General features: G+C 50.6%; 1 long non-coding RNA gene across 1 annotated transcript in view; it reads right to left on the bottom strand.

The window, feature by feature from the left end:
* Positions 1-17,071, bottom strand: part of LOC143842450 (uncharacterized) — a 32,735-nt gene extending 15,664 nt beyond the window's left edge. Inside the window, exon 1 of the long non-coding RNA XR_013233124.1 lies at positions 16,777-17,071. This is a non-coding gene — a long non-coding RNA (uncharacterized LOC143842450). The remainder of the gene's footprint in view (positions 1-16,776) is intronic.
* Between the last annotated feature and the right edge of the window lie 744 nt (positions 17,072-17,815).

Raw genomic sequence — 17,815 nt, 5'->3', positions numbered from 1 at the left:
CTCTGCTCACTGTATTCTGTGGGCAATAAGTCCTGGAGAAGGGCTTCATGAAATCACACACACACATGCTAAGATCACCAGAGTTTTGTTGAATGTTGCTTATTCCAGCAAACAGTTGATTCCAAATATACTGACCAGGGATGCAACTGAAAAAGGGAACGGGCCAGATTCTTAAGGGGGGAGGGACTCTTCTATCCAAGTGCTGGAGGGGGTGCCCTTAGACTGGGAGTCTGGGGCAGTTGTGATTGTGATGCTTGCCAGATAAGCTCACTTGGCCGAGCCTGGGCCAGGCTGCATCCCTGCCCCTCTCAAAGCAGTGCTGCTTTACTGGATCTTCCTGATGGTGGGAGGCCCCTTGGTCTTTGCAGAGGTGGGCAGCAGCTCAAGTGCTGCTCCAGGCAAACCAGTGGGAATCCTTTCTTGGCAAAGCAGGAGGGAGAGGGCCTTTCTCTCCCGCACTCCCAGAATTTGAGTGAGTGGACATTAAAAGCGCTTCATTCTTTGCCAGGGCTCTTTTGAAGGCTTAGCAAGAGGGAGCCACTGAATCGCCTTCCCCTCCACTGCCAGGGAACGGGGCTGCATAGGGCAAATAGGTACAGGAAACTCAGCAACTAGCAATGGTGACCGTAGGCTGCTGGGGCATGGGGTGGAGAGAAGGCAAGCAGCCCCCTCCCCTGTTGATGAACAGGGACTGCACTTTGCCCTAATCAAAAGGACCTTATTTTGGGGGGGGGGGGAGTAATCAATTATGTCCTTAAAGAACACTTCTTAGGGTTGGATGTTGGTTTAATTGATTCCTTTGGATCGATTGTTTTAAAGTTTGACACCACTGGGTGTTTCACATTCATACAGCTTCAGTGGCAGCCAGAAGGCCTCTCAAAGCCCTGCTAGACTGGGACCCAGTCAAGTGGCCGCACAACACACACACACACACACAGAGCGGTCAGTTGTTTTCGAGGGTGACCCAGCCGGGCTGCATTGGAAAAGTCAGATTCAAGTCCAGAAGTACCAACATTATTTTCGTGGTAGAAGCTTTCCAGGGTGTTGAAACTCCCTTCACCAGATATCTTATCAAAGAACTGTTGACTCTGAAGGTCTTACACAAAATCCATCTTGATTTCTGATATCATTTTTAGAATGAGAGGCAGGTTTTCTCTGCCTCTCTTTTACTGGCTTTAAAAAAACAACAATAGATGATATCGTACGTTACTGTCATGCTGACCAGTAGTCCAAAGATGATGCAGGCTTTCCAGTTACTCAGAACTCTTAACTGGCTGGAGGGATACTGGGAGCACAGAGAAAGGGGGGGGGGGAGAGAAGGTGGAATTACCCACACCATTTAGATTATAAAGGCCATGCTAGAATGCTGTCTTTGAAGGGGTCTCAGATGAATGCTCACAGATGAGTTTCTCCCCCTTTGGGCGTCTTGTTTCACATATGAAGGATTTCTTTGCCTCTTCCAAACTTGCAACGGCTTTAAACCAGTGGTCTGGTCACAAAAATAATCTCACCGATTCCGTGGCTTTGTTTATGTGGAAAAACCTCCTCAAGAGATTCTTCCTTAAAAGGCTCCCATTTTGCAGATGGGCGAGGCTGAGAGCCTGGCCGCTGACCAGGGGATGGAGAGGATCTGTTTGGACCGATGAACTAGCAGTCGGGAGGCAAAAGTAGGGTCGTTTATGCAGCCCAGCACCTTCGCTTTAATAAGCATGAGCCGCGGATTCCTCTCCAGCTCAAGTCGGACGTCTAAATCTTCCTTTTCTCCAAAGCGGCGCAATCCGCGTTCTCCCCCCCCCCCGCCTTTCCCAGTTTGATTCTCAAGTACAATTGAAACCTGACACAACAAGAGATCGTTTGTATGCCAGTGTTCAACTTTTTATTCCAACTGAATTAAAAATAATAATAAAATCTGCTAAATAACGTGGGTAGTACTCGGTGTGTCTGACAGGAGAACGGCGTTAATCGCTGGCTGCGTCCCCCAAGTGTGAAAAAATGAACTCCCCCAAACTTTGTGAGCGGCGCCCTGGTTCCTAAGTCCTCCCCCTCCCCCGCGCCATTTTCACTTTTCTCCCCAGTTTCGGATTGCGTGTGTTTGCGAGCGTTTCACCAGATCAGTGACAGCTCTTTATTTGCATAATTATATGCTCTGGTCTGAAGAGAAAACTAACCCTCAAATTTCATGGGTCACCAAACTGCGACAATCAATGTTTTATCACGTATGCTAAGCAAAACCTAAGAAGCTATATGAAGTTTCTTGGGGAGTTTTTGCTCCTCAGAAAATTAAAGGCGCGGTGCCTCTTGAATGGAGGCAAAATCTTTCCAAGCTCTTTGTAACCGAATTCTGTTTGAAGGGGGGAAACTAGAGATTAGCACGGAGATCTGGCTGGGGTGTGTGTGTGTGGGGGGGGGGGGAGACAGAGAGAGAGAGAGAGAGAGAAACTCTCCAGCATGACATCCTGGATGCTTTTCCCAAAAGGAGCCCGGAGGCATTTGCCCCCTCGCTGGATCCAGATCCTGCAAATCAACTTTGCTGCCAGAACGAAAAGAGGGAGCTTTGGGGAGACGCGGCTGGCGGGGCTGCAGCTTTCTTGGCATTTCTTCCAGGATGACTGTGGAGGGAGCTGAACTGGGGAGATGGGAGGGGGGGGGGAGAACAATTCCTCCAGCTCGAGGGTCCAGGCAGAGGCGACCCGGTTGCAAGACCGCAATCGAAATATGGTCTGCTTGTATCACTCCAGAATTTAAATAGCTTTCCCTCCCACCCCCCCACCCCCCCGCCCCGTGTGTGTATGCTAAATTTACATTGTGCCCAGAAAACTTCTATTTGGACCTTGGGGAGAGGGACATGGCAAGACGTAGAGGTGCAATATGTCTATCGAGAAACTGGATTTGAAATACAATGGGAATATCACCCAAATCTCCGCCGGCCCTCTGACACACACACACACACACACACACACCCCAGCTGAAAACAAGGTTTGCCAGGCCCATCGACTGCCTAATAGTTTCATGTCGGCCTCATGAGGACGGAGGAGCTCTGGATTTCAACTCTGATAAACGTCTGTTGTGGCAGGAAAGGAAGGGCTGGGGACTGACCACGAGCCAGTAGCGTAAACCGGGAAAGGGCTCGACTCCCAGGACTTTTGCCTCAAAAGGGAAATGCCACCGCTGGGGCAATGACATTGGCTTGGCAGAGTTTGGGGGGCAGGAAGCTGGCCGGTCCCAGCGGCGAGACTGAGAGGGTCTTCTGAGGACGTTGCTGCCGAGGGCTCTGAAGATACTGGCGCGGATTTTCCCGGAGTCTCCCAGACACGTCCTAACCCTTTCCGCAGGCAGTTTTGGCAAAGGCCGCTTGAAAGGGAGCTGCGAACCCATCCGAGCTCTGCAAGGAGAGCAGGCAGAGACTTTGGGTTTGCTTTCTATCCTATTAGCGGGGGGGGGGGGGGAGCGCTTTTGCCAGGGATGAGCCCCATCGAGGTGGACAAGCTTGAAAGACCCTGCAAGACTCGGCTAGCAGCTCAAGCTTCCTCGGTTCCCTCGCAGTATCAAGGAGATGCTGCGCACCCGTGCTCCCAGCCCGCACATTCCTCACTCTAAGAAGACCTGGTTTTCCTTTAGAAGGGAAAAATACTTCATAAGAAGTGGGGTGGGGAGGGGTGGAGCTGGGGACAGAGGAGAACAAACAAGCAGTTCCTCACCCATTAAAGGTTTGCTAAGAGCAGGGTTGCATCGAGTTACCTGCCTCTTGCAGGCTCTGGCCGAACCAGCCTGAGAAATGGATCAGATCGGTCGCTCACCTGGAGAACAGAACCTTTGCGAGTCAAAGGCAATTGTGAACGGTCTCCGTGCCTCACCTAACGGTCTGCCTAAGCCTGGTCGGACTTTTCCAGTGGCAAATTGACTTCATTTTTTGAAGGAAAGGGCTTATGAAGATTCCAGGCAAAGGTCCACATTGCTTCTCATTAGCATATTTTAAAAAAATAGATTGGATCTAATTGTATTCCCAACCATCTACCCACTCCTAAAATCCAACTTTTGCTTTCAAAGCCATGTTAAAGGGAGCCCTGGATCATAACTCCAAGCCAGCTAGGTCATTTCCACCTCTCCCCAGGCAAAGCAGTTCTCCTAGATTCAGAAAAAGTGGAATACCTTTCCTCCCAGTTCTGTCTATATGTTGTTAAAACCATTGTTGACTAAAATGAAGTTACCACCACAACTTTAACAAGCCTGTTAAAAATACCAAATACGACTACTGTGACAGGTTATGCATCTGCATGAATGTTGTCTTTTTCACAGCTCTACTTTTGTGTAAGATTCGTGTGTATGCAACTGAGGGTGGTTTCACTTTCTCTTCCCTAAGTAATAGCTCAGAGCTTCTCTTTAAAAGTTTGCAACAATATTTGCAACAATTCCTCTGTCATCCCACTAACTGGTAAAGTGAGTTTCCGCTGCCGTGCTGATGTCCTGTCCTTTTCTTTTCTTTTTGTGGTAGGGATCAAAGCAACAATTTCCAGGGAGTTTAGAATGGGACACAAAGAACGAAGTAATAATCTACTAATCCATCACTGATCATACTTTGGTTCAGGGCGGTGCATTCGGACTTCTTTAAGGCCATTTGGGGGGGGGGGGTGATTCTCTATAAGTATTGTAGCTACGCAACTGGCATGCTCCAGTGCTTGAAACCTCGACCTTTCCCAGGAGAATACTCTTTCTGCACTGTCTTTTCTTTAAATATCAGTTTGATAGAGGATCAGATTCTAGGTTTCCTTTCTTAACCTCCTGTGAAAGTGTGAGGGTAAAAAGACTGAAATTTATAAGTAAATCTGTCAGTATTGACTCAGCCCTTCAGCTTTCTGTTCAACCTGCTCCAATTAGAGTGGAAAGTTATTCTTCGAATGATTTTTCTCCTCATTTGCCCTCTCCGAAGTTGGATTGTTACAAAGAATTTAGAACACAGAAAAATCAGGACGACTGCGGGAAGGGGTGGGGGAAGTGACTCAATTTTTCTGAGGGGGGGGGAGACAAATGTTGATGACAGACTGAGACTGGGTCCAATTTCAGTGGGGCTTGCCTAGGCGGGAACCCTGGAAAGCGAGGCAAAGCTGGATCTGCTCCGTCCATTCCTGGTAGCACCATGGACAGCGCCTAGTTCTGTGCTCTCTCACAGCCCCAGAAACTCCTCATGCCCAGCCCGCTCCCAACTACTCCGCTTTGCCTTCCTTGCACCTTTCCTTGCTCTTCTGGCCGGATCCAGTGGCACTCCTCAGCTCCCATTTCCCTTTCACTTTCTGAAACCCACTAAGCCCCCGCCCCCCAATCCCTTTTGCCGTGATTCCGGCAGCGCCCACTTTGAGCTTATCTGATCTAAGGCTTTCTCGTTTGCTCCGTGCCTTGTGCGTGAGCGCGCCTGCGTGTCGTTTTCCCTTCCCAAGCCTATCGTCGTCTGCTTTGCGCAAAGCCTATATTGGGCGAGCCAAGGTTCGCCTGACCTGTAGCAAAGTCGATTCTCACTTTCCCTTTGATGCGCGCCTACTCTGCGCAATCCTACTCCCAGACAGCTGGTTAATTGCAGCCTCCAGAGAGGCACCCCAGAGCCACGGCCCCACCTAAGAGCTGAGGAGTCTGACAGCAACTCACTTGACAGCCCTCCCTGCCTCGCTGCCCCCCTTGTCCATCACCTCCCTGCTCAAAGGTCGGCGACTCTCTGCCTCAGACCCATAACTTTACCTCTTCCCTTCCAGTCTCACCACCTGCTGCGATCAACAGGACTTTAAGCCCTGCTCATTTTCTTCTTCTTCTTTTAGGTTATGCATAAGGGGGGGGGGGTTTGATTGTCTCTTTTCTTTCTCTTTGATCACATCCCTGTCATTTTAGCAAACAACCTGGAGCCTTACAGCTTGTAAAGTCAAGCTATTTACGTGTTCGCTGTTTAAATGCAACACGGTGCTGGTTGCTCATTAAAACGTCGCGCGCTCAGCCTTGGCTGGGTGAAGGATCGCTGTTCTTTACGGGCACTTCTCTGATCAAGTCCGTGTTGTACCGGTGTTCGAGGAGTGCTTGGGGGAGTTACAAATTTCCGGGTGGGGGGGTTAACCCCCCTACACACATATGCACACTCAACAACTACAAAAAGTTGCAGACCTTCAAACTTCTAAGCTAGAAAAGTAACTAAGTGGTGGTAAGAACGGCATTGGGGTTTTAGAAGAACTCATCTCCCACCACCCCAGTTACAAAGAAATAAGATCGGACTTCGCGAAACAGTTCTTCGGGGGTGTGTTCCAGGGCTTTGTTTGCGAAGATGCCTATTTTATCTGTTTGCCTAATCTCTGAGATGAGACTTGCTTTTCAAAGGGGTTCTTTTACAAGATGGAAAATATTCGTTTTCTTGCAGCCATTTTCCGGCCAAGTTCTAAAGGCGGGGTGCGGGTAGGGAGGCAAGTCTCTAGATTCATACTGGCAATTCCAGTCCTGAGATGAATTATCCTCCTCCCTGCCCCACTTCTTGCATTAGAACAGGGCATGCACTCGGAGGGTTGCCCCGAACCTCACGGGAAGGGAACCCTTTCCCCTAGATTGCCGGCGGGGCGAGGGCGGAAGGTGCTTTTGTTTTTGTGAGTAGCTTTCCAAAGCCGAAGCCACGGGACTGAACATTAATTCAGCAACCTGTTGAATCGACAAAACTTGACTGCTCTTTCTCGCCCCTTTGCAGCCTGTCTCTAGTAGATTCACGTTTGCCATGGGAGTCGTTGTGCAAGTCGGCTCCTGGAGTATGTGTTTTGAAAGTGAACAAATCGGCCATGATGCAGTTAGATGTATGCATATTGAGAAGCAGGATGCTAAAGGGTTGTCGTTAGGATGTCTGGCTACTTGGAAATTAAATATTTGTTCCTAACTTTGGACCGCATTCGAGTTCCTGAAAGCATTCACCCTGCCAGCTTTACAAATAATTTCTTGTTTCTGCTTTGACACTGAATCTTAATGCCTCAATGGCCACAAATTCCTCTTTCTTCCGATAGTTTAGCTGCTTATGGGTCATAGTTTTTCCTGTGCATTTATGAGTATTTAAAAATAAGTTTTAATAGGAGGCATACACAAAACATTGCAGTCTAAGAAAAGAAGGGAAATAGTAGTTTCAATTATTTCCTTCTCAGTTATTCCTCCCAGCTCAGCTTTTTTTCTTCTGATTGTTTTCTTTTTCTCTGATTCCTGGCAGGATCTGAAAAACCCCTCTCTCTCTCTCTCTCTCTCTCTCTCTCACACACACACACACACACACACACACTGCTCCTTCTCTTACCTCCTGTAACCCTTCAAAGTCGTTCGAAATTACTTTTCTTGTCTTTTGGCCATTTGTCAATGTCAAAAGTACCTGGGCTATCTAGTGAAATGAAAGTGTTTTGTATATATTTTAGAGATAGAAAAGGACTCTTCAGTTGAGGTTTTTTTTGGAGATCAATCGGTGACCATTAATGTCCAAATGCCCATGGAATATTTATGCAGTGAAATAGCCCAGTTTTCCAAATAATATCCTTGGACAAAGTTGAAGAATCCTTATGATATCCCTCCAGACACCAACAATGTCTTATTGGACATTGTCAAGAGTGATCAGTTTTAGGCAAGATTTTGGAACATAGAGGATAATGTTCGATGTTAATTTTAGCTCTGCCTCAGTAATTTTTCTGCTGGGAGTGTATGGATCTATCTATCTATCTATCTATCTATCTATCTATCTATCTATCTATCTATCTATCTATCTATCTATCTATCTATCTATCTATCTATCTATCTATCTATCTATCTATCTTTGTCCGTCTGTCTAACTGCCCAGCCACACTCTCAACATACCAGAAAGCTTCCATATATATTACCTGATCTGCACAAACGTGAAAGAGATTCCTTTGTTAAAATGCTGCAGATCTCTGCTTCCTATCTCCATTCTTCTCAATGGAAGCGAACTTTAGAGAGCTGGTGAACTCAAAGATATCACAATACGCTATTCTCTGCTTTATTCATCTTGAGGATTTGGGCTCCTTGCAAAAATAATACCGATCTTGATATGGGACTGGATGAAATATATCTTTCTGATACTTTCCAGTCCTCTGATAACCATGTTACTCAAGCAAAGTACTCTGCATGTGTGTGTGCCTGTGTGTGTGTGAGTGCATGTAAGGGCACCCTAGCACCAAGGAGACCCGGTGGGTGCTTCTTTCCAGGGCAGGTTTGCCTGCCCACTAAAACAAACTGGATTCTCCTGCCTTCCAAGCACTGTTCTTTCTAATAACTCTCACCTGCCCATTGCTAATGAAACAGATCTCCGGGTGATTTGAATTGCTAAGCGGTGTGTATGTGTGTGGGGGAGTGTTAGACGAATCAAAGCTGAGGTAGTGCTGGTACTCCAGCCAAGAGAAGATGAGGCAAGGCAAGGCAAAATTCCTGCGAGGAAGAGGGACTCATCCCTGTAGGTAAAACCGGAACCCAGGAGCCAAATTCTACAGCATTTAAGAGTTTCATTATCAGCTTTCAAGCCTGCTACACAAGAAGCGTTTGCTGAACTTAATCTGAAACATCTGTCTGCAACAGTAGCACATTTTTGTGCTTTTATGCATATGTGTGTGTGCGTGTGTGTGCGTGCGTGGTTTGGAGCTGATCAAGTTGTAAATTTTCCGCCTTAGGTTTTCAGCGCCTCCTAGTTACAGCCTAACACTTCGAGCTTTTACAAAGGCTCTACATAAAAGGGAGAAAATGAAATAATAACCATGTAATTTATCAAATGTTACCAGTCACACCAAACCAACCCATTTCCCCCCTGAGCTAATGATAAAAAAGATCGTAAATTTTGGATAAATTGAGTCAGAATGGATAGTGCCGCATATTGCCCCTGAAAATCCCATCTGCAACCCATCTCTCCTTTTAAAAATTATAAATACAATTCATATTTCTTATAAGCAGAATAAGGATAATGCTTGTACTGTTTTACTTGATTGTGTTAAGCGAACTTTCAGATTTCTTTTCTGGGGAGACGTTTACCATGGAAGGAATGCCTCATCATTTAATCACTATTCACTGTCCAGTCTTTTGAACTCCAAACCAGTTTTCTGAATTAAATGAATACATTTAGAGAACAGAGAGCAATTCCTTGCAGAGTAAATTTAAAACTTAGAAACAATTGAAATAGGCCCCCTCCCAGCATCAAAAAATATAGAAAAGTCAAGATAAGACCTGCATTTGATGTGTATGGCCTTTAACAAGTTTAAATCTCTCTTCCCTGTTTTGATCTACTTGCGACAGAGGGACAAGGAGGCCAGTTTAATGTGCCCAGCTCCTCTTTCTGCAGGAGCAGGACCTGGCCAGTGTATTTGCCTTGGAGCATCACTGGGGCAAACTTTACTGCCACCAATTGTTGTGGAGTCACCCAAACACAAATTAGATACAAGTTGGTCCAGCTTGCCATGAACCCCTCACATCCACACGCATAGAGAAAAACCAAACACACACACACACACACACACACAAAATCCCAACATTAAGCAGATTACAACATGATTACAACAGGAACTGGCAGAAGAGATGCCACGGTTCACGTTTTGTTTCTCAACTGGCTTTTCTTTGAATCGGGATATTTATAGGCTCGGTGTAATTCTTCATATTATTTTATTAGCACTCTTGGGCTGGGGCTATGATGCAGTCCCGTCCCCCCCCCCCAAAGAAAGAGAGCAAGACCTGATTTCTGTGGCGGTGGAGAGATGCAAAAAGGGGCATTTCAGCTCTGAACGGGAAAGTCTTGAGAGAGAGAGCGCCATCTAGCAAACAAACCGAGAATCAAAGGCAAGGAGTCAAAAAGACCCTTCGGGCAGGCAGCGAGAAAGAGAGTGAGAGCCAGAGCAGGAAACTTACCCTCCCACCATAGTTTCACCTGGACTGAGTGCTCTGCCACCCCCACCCCCTCCCCACAGACAACAATCCACACCCTGTTAAGTGTTAAGAGGGCTTCCAGCTCTCCCCGCCTGCTTCTGGAGGAGCAGCTCTGCTTCCCCCCCTCCCTTGCTGGGGCGTCTTCGGCTTCCTTAGACTCTCCGGCTCTTCCTTAAGCGAGACTCTCCGGGCTCTGCTATTTATCCGACCAGGTAAATCCACCTGGCTGGCATGCAGTGACTTTCAGCGCTCGCTATCTTCTCCCAGCATCTCTAAAGCAGGGGGGGAGAGGGGGAGACATCCCGGGCAATACGGGAAGGGCATCTTGTCCTTTAGCTGTAACCCTGGAGCTCCCACCCCAGCAGACAAAGCGATTTGCTGATATCATGAAATATGGGAGTGTAAACGCTCCCCTGAAATAGGAGCAGTGTCTTTGATCAAACTTGGATTTCAAATGACTTTGTTGTTCCAGAGAAACAGTCCCCTTCTATATGTATTTTCTTGTCTTTCATAGGGCAACAAAGCAAAGACAAAAGTATTACTCAATCATCTGTGCTATTTTATTAGAGGCATCTTTTGGGTTTGGTTTTCTTTAAAAAAAAATAACTTTCAGGATCCCAAGCTAGACGGGGAGGGGGAGACAGGGAGGGGGAAGGGGAATAAACCAGGCCTGCATTTTTCAAAGCGATATTTACATTAGTTCTCCAAAATGAAATAAAGACAGCAAATGATTTTGCTGGAAAGAAAGAGTGGCCATTCTACTGCAAGTATATTGAAGATTTCATAATAAGGGGGGGGGGGTCTTATAAAGGCTTCATCAAAATCAGCTCCACGTGTGTTTGGGAAGAAAAAGATCACCAACCCACACACCTTCGCGCCGAGATCTCTTTATTGGCAGCTGCAAGAAAATGTTCAATGCAGAATTTCAATCAGACCCAGAGAAGTCCAAATGTCAGGGATCTCTCTTCTTGTCATGCTGTGTTGAGGTCTTTGGGCTTTGAACCATCTCCCTGGGACAGGTGTACTTTTCAAAATATTTTGCAATAAGGTTTTTGGGGGGGAGAGGGGGCTAGACAAAAGCATTTTGAAATATGCATTCTAGGAATCCACTACTGAAAGGTTTCTGGCGGATGCCACATCCTCGCCCCGCTCGTTTCGGCGGTGTGTTTCCCAGGCACTTCAGAAGACACAGCCCCGCAATGAAATGAGCGCTGAAATTTCGGATTCCCCCTCTAATCATATGCAGTTCGTTCCAAGGGCGCTGGCTTGTTCTCCTGCCTCCCTGTCTGACAACAGACGGCTGGGTTCTGCCTCCAACCTCTTCCTGCGGGAGGGGGTCTGAACGTTCTGTCTGGTAGGATCCTGGGGAAGATGGTCTGGGGTGGGGGGTCCTTCATCCCCCCCCAGCAGGGTTTGGGGTGCTCTTCAGATTTCGCAGGCCACTTGGCAAAGTGAAGAACATGGGGCGGGCGGGCTGAGCTCTTCGGGCGCCTCCTTCCAACACGCACACGCGCACACACACACACACTTCGGATTTTCCTACCCAGGAAACCTGCTCCTCAATGGGGTTCCCCAGCTGTTTAAATGAGCATTGATTTATTGCGTCTAAAAGTAAATTTACACACACGCCAACATCGCTCGGTTTCGTTTCCCCATACCCGAAGATTTATTTTCTACTTAGCGCTTTCCTGACAAACCGTTGTCCTTTAACTTTATTACACATCGATGAGGAAATCTTTCTTCTCCTGCCCCGAATTTATTGCTCTTGTTACCTGGTTTGTGGCAGGGAGTGTGTGTGTGTGTGTGTGTGTGTGGGGGGGGGTCACACAAGAACTTTATCGCAAACCAGAGATGCTGCGCTCAGGAAAAGACGCGACCACTGTCGCTGGAAGACCTCTCACTGCAACCCGCAGACTCAGAGTGATGGAAAGAGGGGCTGGGGAGGAAGTTAATTAAGATTTCTCAAATCTGAAGGACGGTTTGAAACAGGGGCAGACCTTTACCTCCTCGGATGCTTTGCACACACACAAAAAAGGTTTGGGAAACATGTAGTGAAACAGAATCAATGGCTGAGGAGTAACTGCTCCTCTGAAAAGCCAAATCAACCCAGAGCACACGCTCCCCCCCCCCGCCCCACGCTGCCTTACCTCTGCGCAGTAAACTCCCAATTACTCGACTAGGGACTGCTTGATCCCCGGGGACTGGGCTGCCCTTTGAAGCCGTTTTTACGGGACGCTTCATCTACGTTTGGGCTGCCTTCCGCTCTCATTAAAAGGCCACGGGCTCCTTTCCCCCGAGACGCAGGCTGCGCTTCATGTGAACCTCTTGCCAAGCCGAGCTCTTAGCGCTTGAGCCCCGGGATGGAGCGCAGGGGTCAGGAACGCCCCAGGAGCGAGGACTGGACAGCAGTGGGTGGCTGGAGGCGCCAGGGGCCAGGGGAGTGAGGGGTGCTCAGCGACTGGGGCACGTGTGAATGCCCCCATCACACACTGGGGCCTCCCCTAATCACTCCGGAGCCTGGTGGGTCGAGGAGGGGGTGCGCATTGGGCGGGGCCAGCAGGAGTTGTGACAGGGCTGATCCGAGGAGGCCGCCTAGAGAGCTTTGTCCCAGAGGCCCTTTTCCCTGGCCCGAAAGGCTCCGCTGCGGGAGAGGCATCCCGGGGGAACCCCCACCGGCCTGGCCCTCTTGTTGTCGGGGGGTGGGGGGTGGGGGGTGGGGAGGCTGCGCCGGAGAGGGCCGCGGAAAGAGAGCTGGATGCAAGCAAAGCTCCCGGGCAGAGAAGGGAGTGCTCCTTAGTCCCCAGGAGAGTCTGTAGAGGCAGCCAAGACCCTGCTTGCTCCGAAGGAGGCAAAGGAGAAAGGGGCCACCCTCCCCCCTCCCCCATTCACATTAAGCACATTTCTTTCTGGCTGCCCTTTGAATGGAGCCATGTCACTCAGAGAAGGGAGGGCCAGCACTTTAACCTCTGGCTCTTTCTCGCCTCCCAGGCCAGTGGCTGGCCTCTCCCTCCTTCCCTTCCTCCCCCAGAACACCGGCCAAGGAGGGCTGAGGAGCCAGCAAAGATCTCGGCTCCCTCCTGATGCTCCGAGGCCGGGTCTTCATGGAAGCTGCAGGCCCCCAGCAGCCGGCAAGTGGGGTGTGTGTGTTTGTGTGAGGGGGGTGCACTTGGGCTTCCTTTTGAGAAGGCGATCTGGTCCACCTGGGCTGCTAGGATCCTGTTGGGCCCAGCCAACTTGGAAGTGGAAGGGGGGCTAGGATGGACAGTCCTACAAAGGCCTTTTGTGCAGGCCAGTCCCAGCGCTGCCTCTCCTGCAGCCGCCTGCTGTTGTTGGGGGGGGGGGAGTACAGAAGGAAAGCATCCTCAACTGTTCTGCCACAACCAGGCCTAAGCAATCAGCTCCGCAGAGCAGTCCAGCCTCAAGCCCTGCAGGTGGATTTCTTCTGGGTGGGGCTTGGGCAGCAGGGACCATGGAGGCCGGTCCCCGGTCCCCCCTTCCCCAGCACCGCACTGGAGAAAGCCAACTCCATAGGAATCCACAGGGCTGCAAAGGGGAGGATTTGAGCCTGTCTGTCTGCTGCCTCCCTTCCTTTGCATGAGGAATCCTTTCCTGCCGGGTAACCCTCAGTGTTCGAGGGCTCTTGCGAAGAATGCCCCAGTGCCTCTGACCCCGCCCTCACAAGCGGCTGTCGGTTCCGCAGGCCTTAGACTGAGATTTTATTTCATGTCCATCGAAAAGGAGATGCAGAGTGGTGTGTGAGTGTGTGTGAGACGGATCTCTTCTTGCGCGGCATTCCCTCCCCTCCCCCCAGCCCAGGTTGCCTTTCTCCTGTGCACTCAAGAGTCTGCTCTGATGGGGAAGATTTGCAGTCTGATCCATTAGGCATTTAAGCAGCACTTCTCCTGCTGAAATCTAACTCCTCTTATCTGGGCCCGGGGATTTGGGAAAAGGAGGGGATCCCACTGGGGTGGCCGGCAGCAACAGGCCATGTGTGAACCCAGGAGGCCAAGATTACGGCATAGCTGAGTTGTAGTTTGGTTTGGATGGGAAAGTTGCAGTCTGAGAGAGAAGGGCCGCCATCTCCCCCCCCCCCCATCTGATATTTGCTGAGGAGGGACAGAAATATTGAGAAGCCCTAATGAGCCGATGCCCTCCCCTCCAGTCCCCAGCAAGGGCCATGTTAGTGGGGAAACCCAAAGGCCTCTCCCTTCCCTCCGCATCATCCCGACGACCACTCGCTCAGGCTCCGCTTTCTGGCGCCCTTTGGAAGCAGGAGGAGGAGCGCTGCAGAGAGCATCAAACGCCAGTTAAAGCGCTATTAAGCCCCGCAGAAGGTGCAGGGCGCGCGCCTCGTTCCGCCTTGCGAAGCAATTAAATTACGGCAAATTCCTCTTTAAATAATATCGTTTGGAATCCGTCGCTAAGATTCGAGGATGTCTGGGGTTAAGTAGCTTTTAAAACGTCAGTTCTAAATGGCTTATGCAATGAATAGCTACCTTTAAATCCTAACCCCATTATAAATATGCGGTACATGTGGATGTCAGTTTATCTCTACATATTTCTTTTTCAAATGAGGGAAGCATTCATGATCATCGTCATAAAAAAAGCTCCTTGACATATTTTAGTTTAGAAAAGCAGATGTTAATTTCCCTCCTCCTCCCCTCCCTCCCTCCCTCCCTCTCCTACACGCACACACGCAGGCTTGCTCTCGCTCCCCACATCTTGTTTTATGACCAGCTCAGTTGGAAAGGAGCCAGCCTGGCCTTCTTCGGTGCTCAGTGACTACTAGTCGGGGCACAGGAGAGTTTTCACAGTGGAATTGAAGTACGTCTTCCAGCCATACGACAAACATCTGTGGGAGGAGGGGCAGGTTGCAAGAGCACCACAAATCAAAGAAATGAGAGAGGCTGTAAAACAGGGGAAGGGTGAGGGTGTTCTAGTGAGACACCGGCAGCCGAGGGGAGGGGACGCCTGGTGGAGATATACCCCCCTCCAAAAGCAGGAAGAGCCGCCCTAGGGTCTGGCTCAAGGGGGGCATTTTTTCTTATGAAACAAGCCCACAGGAAGAATCTGCACCAGATGGAGTGGCCCTGGTGGCTCTCCCCATGCCAAGATCACGCGAAAGCGGCACTTTTGGGGGATTATTATTATTATTATTTTCATCATCATTCTCATCATCATCATTAAAGCTTTGGGAGGTTTTGCTGCACCCCAACTGCTTCTGTTTGGAGCAGCCCTCTTTGGTTGCTGGGGGTGGGGTGGGAGTAGATGTTTTTCACCCCCGGCGCTCACCCCAGCCAGCCATCCTGCCTGCCTGCCTGCCTGCCTTGCCTTCGAAGTGATCAAGTGTAAGAATTCCCAGCGTTTTCTCTCTCCCCTCCCCCTGTCTCTTTTCGCCCCATTAACTAATATGTTTGAGAAGGTTCTTGTTTGCACTGAGTTACATGGGGACCAGAATACATGGGAGGGCGAAAAGGAAAGGAGGGGGGGGGGAGGAAGGAGAGAGGAGGGAACTGAGCCCACGACTGAGCCTTCTCTGGCATAACAATTAACAGTATGCAATATTTATAGCTCTGCAATGTTTGCCGTCAGGAAAGAAAAAACACACAAACGTAAAATTGGTGGAAGTTTAATAAACAGACACCCAGAGATTGATCAAATAGAATGAATAAACATGCCTGCATTACGCAAGAAGCCGGTGGTGGTCTTTCGGCCTGATCCTGGGAAGGGCCCAGGGATGGAGGGGTGGGGGTGGGCTGCTTCCTGCAGTAGGTGGATGTGTCCGGCTGCCTGCTGCTATCAATGCCCCCTGGGGACAGAAAGGGTCACACACGTCCCCTCCATCCCAGTCCTCGGTATTGTGCTCCGTGGTGGAGCCCATAGCAGGCAACGACGCTCGGCAAGTGTGATCTCAGTCTCCGCGAGCTGCAGGGGAAGCGCTGCTTCCTCGCCCTTGATTAATCGACAGGAAATGATGCGGTTAAGCACTGGGGTCACCAGTCCAATGGGTCGCAGGCGGCTGTCACAGGCCAGGCCCCGGCTGGCCACAGCAGCCCCCTGGAGAACCCTCTGGGGTGCCTGACCGGCAGAGGGGCTAGGAGTCCTCTAGGCACCCCCTATTCGGGGACAGGCGCGACAGCCCAGTGGACAGACAAGGGCCAGGGGAAGCTTGGCCAGCCAGGCGGGCAGCGCCTGCGGGGAGCCGTTCCCACCCCGGGAGAGTGGGAGGGGAAGCCCCGCCCCTTCTCTGGGAGCAGAAAGGGATAGGCCGGCCAGCAGATGATGTCACCATGCACTGCAGGCGGGGGCTGGGGGGGGGAGAGCCCGTCTGGGTCTCAACAGTTGGGAAGTTCAGCTGCGGAGAAAAAAGAAAGCGGGGGAGAAAACCCCATTCGGGCCTGGGAGTGCTTCGCTCCTCTCTCTCTTCCCCCTCCCCCCCTGGGAGTATCTAGTGGGGGGAGGGGCCTCGCAGATCGGTGTCGCTGGAATCCTTGAGAAGCACCTGGCAGGGAGTGTGTGTTTGTGTGCATGTTGTGGGACATGGGACAAATCCAAGCAGTTGCGTCTAAGCCAGACTCTCCTACAGCCTGAAGCTGACCCACCCGACCCAGCACTCGAGCGCTGAGATGACTTGGAGAGAGGGCTGATGCCAGGCTGAGCTTTGTGGAGTTGGCACTGGGGGCCTCTCTCCCCAGCCCAGTCCAGCCCCTCTGACAGTCTGCTCAGCCTGCCCTCCTGTCCCCCTCGCCCTCACTCCTGCACAGCCCTCCACCTCCTTTGCCCTGCGTGGCAATCCCCGGGTCCGGGGGCTGGCCAGGACGTGTGCTACTCCCCTCCCCAGCTGAAGCCCCAGTGGGCACTTACTTTTGGAGCTGGACTTCTGGTTGCTGCCTGCCGCCTTCCTGCTGGTCCTCCTCACCCGGCCCTGGATTGCGGGACCTCCTTGGTCATTCCACCAGGACATGTCCCCGAAGCAAAGACATGACACTCCCCCCATCTGCCTCTGGCTTGCCCCCTCCCTTCACAGGCAGCTTTCTCCTCCGCTGCCTGCCTGCCTCTTGCTGTATTTCATCATCAGATGAGGCTGGGGAAGGGGGGGTGGGACAGCCCCCCTCCTCCGGTGGCAGCCGAGTTCTTTGGGAGCCGTGCCCTCAAGGCCGTCCTTGGCAAGGAAGTGCAGATTGAGACATATCGGGATCCCTATAAAAGGGTCATTGCTGAAGGGAGGTTGGACACCAAGTTTGGAGGCCTCGTGACTGGCATTCATGAGAGGCCTGCATATTTTAAAACAACAACAAAGCGAGCCCCCAAAGAAGGGCTTAGGGGGAGAGGAGAAGAGAAGAGAAGAGAAGGGGGGCCCACTGGGAGAGAAGTTACTAAGTGACAAACATCTGTCAACGTGGTCTAATTTGTACGCTTTGCTGCCAGAAGAAAATGACCCGTTTTGTGGGCGTCCTTTAGTAGACGCAAGGATCTTTGTGCATCTCTGCATCCCAGTCGTTGTGTGCTTCATGCCAGCGCCTTTATCCAACAGAGCTCCGGGGAAAGCAGGAATCCTTTCTGGCCTTGGGCTTGAAGTCAGCCGCCCACACCCTTCGCCTGCCTTTCCCTGGCCTCCTCTGGAGATGATCTTTCCAGGAGGGAAAATACATTTTGTCAGGGAAAAGAGAGCAGGGGGCAAGAGATCAAATGAACAGCCAGAATCAATCGCCCATCTCCCCTTTGCCTGGGCTGGTCGACAGCAAACACCACCACAGTGCTGACCCCCGAAGTAGGGGGGCAGCAGGATTGCCACTCTCCAGACCCAACGAAGCAGAGTGGTGGGGCTTTTCCTCCAGCGCATCGAGCCACTGGTGCACCTCTGAGCAGGACTGAGAAACACTCTACCACAAGGCCTGAAGGG

Source organism: Paroedura picta, chromosome 7 (genome assembly GCF_049243985.1).
Source record: "Paroedura picta isolate Pp20150507F chromosome 7, Ppicta_v3.0, whole genome shotgun sequence".
NCBI lineage: Eukaryota > Metazoa > Chordata > Lepidosauria > Squamata > Gekkonidae > Paroedura > Paroedura picta.
Note: the sequence above shows the minus strand (reverse complement) of the source record. Positions and strands in the feature narration are given on the sequence as shown.